Here is a 2,223-nt window from a genome sequence, read left to right on the forward strand (position 1 = left end):
TCTAGCTTATCTCTCCACGCTTCAGGCTCACTGCCTTTATTCCTGATGAAGGGCTTTTGCCCAAAACGTCGATTTCGCTGCTCCTTGGATGCTGCCTGAACTGCTGTGCTCTTCCAGCACCACTAATCCAGAATCTGGTTTCCAGCATCTGCAGTCATTGTTTTTACTTCTATGCTGCAATACTGGAGAGAAAGACTATGGTACACAAAATACTGGGACAGACAGATAGCTGGCAACCAAGGAAGAAATATCATGAAGTAGTTTCAATGTAAGGGGAAAAGTAATAAAGTCTAAATCAGGAATACAATACGCAGCTGCAGTTGTGGAAGCAAGGTCATTGGGGACATTTAAGAGACTGCTGGACATGCATATGGTCACAGAAATTTTAGGGTGCATACATGAGGATCAATGGTCGGCACAACATCGTGGGCTAAAGGGCCTGTTCTGTGCTGTATTGTTCTATGTTCTATGATACATGTGGTAAAGAAGATCGGAGAGTTACTGCTGCAGATCGCAAAGTGAAAATTTGACATGTGGCTACAACACAGATCTGGTTCAAGAAAAGGAAAGACTGGTATTAAATATTGATGTATACAACGTGTTCAGGAAAGATATGATAGAAAGTTAGAGAGGGATTGTTGGTCTTGGAGTAAGAGGATATTCCAAAGGGGTCAAGGACAGAGTCCATTTGGTGTAATGACATTGCTCAGTACAGTCTGTAGCCAGCAACTGGTGGGAAGGATGTAGCAGGAAACAAATTGCAAGAAAATTATACACAGGTGCAAAAATTATAAAGTAGTTACAATGGGGGTTTTAATTACCAAAATACATACTGGAAAATTAGTTACATTAAGGGCAAAAAAAGGGGCAAGAACTCCTAAATTCTCATTCCAATTGATATTTTCATTCCATTGAGAAATAAGGCTCTGCTAGACCTGGTTCCTGGAATGAAGTGGGCCGAGTGGATTAAGTATTAGTAGGGAAACATTTACGGAACATTGTATTATAAGACTAGATTGGCTATGGAAAAGAAAAAAGGAGCAATCGAGATTAGAAATAATTAACTGGGAGACAGTCAACTTAGATTTTAGTTCTAATTGTTTTGGGTGATGAGGGCATTGGCAGCATTTACTGTTAAGTCCCAAATGTCTTTAAGAAAATGGCAGGATTGAAAGGCTGTAGATTACGTGGTTTACCTGGCCCTGCCAAACTGGATTCAAAGGTTGGCAGGCAAAACCACTGAACATTAAGCTACCTTTAAAGAGTAGAAAGTCAGGGTACAATCTCACAAGGAGGAAAAGTAGGACATACACATCCACAGTTCTCAAAAAAGACAGAGATAGAGTGTAAGGTGAAGAACAAAAACTGGGCTCATGAAAGATATCAAGTAGATCATATAATGGAGAACCAAGCTGACAGAAGGTGCACAGGGAACTGAAAGGCAAATATCAGAAGCAAAGAGAAAATATGAGAAGAAACTGGCAACTAACAAAAACTTCAGAAGTCCTCAATAGTCATATCTGAAAAGGCGATAAGGAGGAGGAGTGGGGCCAGTTAAAGATTTTTTAAAAGGGCATTTACACATGGAGATGAAACTCAGCAGGTCTGGCAGCATTTGTGCAGAGAAAGCATAATTATTGTTTCATCAGAACTAATAACAGCCAGGAACATGTAGTATTTATACTGAAAACAAGGATGGCATGCCTGGAGAAGGTGAGTGGATAAGTGGAGATGGAGCGTGAGTGAGAGAGAAATAGCTACGAAAGGGATAGGCTGACAAGGAGATTATTGACAGGAGGCCAGGACAGAAGAGAAGCTTAATCAGTGACAATGGCAGCTGAGAGTAGAACAAAATGGGTAGGTTGTGATAGAAGTAACAGGACGAAGAGTGGGTGAGAATGGGTTGGCTGCACTGAAAGCAGCCCGTTTCATGACAGAACCAGGATCTGCTGATCTGGTTCATCTCTACCCCCCCCCCCACCAACTTTAGGATGAGTCCTCACCTCCACGCTCACCTCTCCACTGACCTTGTCTTCAGCATAAATACCTCATTTTCCGAGCTGCTTTCAGTTCTGATGAATAGTCACAGGTCTCAAAGCATTAACACTGTTTTCTCTCCACAAATACTGCCAGGTTTGCTGAGTTTCACCAGAAATTTCTGTTTTTCTTTCAGATTTCCAGCACCTGCAGTTCTTTATTTTATTTAAACTTTGAGGCTGGGGG

This window comes from Chiloscyllium plagiosum, chromosome 4, assembly GCF_004010195.1.
Source record: "Chiloscyllium plagiosum isolate BGI_BamShark_2017 chromosome 4, ASM401019v2, whole genome shotgun sequence".
NCBI lineage: Eukaryota > Metazoa > Chordata > Chondrichthyes > Orectolobiformes > Hemiscylliidae > Chiloscyllium > Chiloscyllium plagiosum.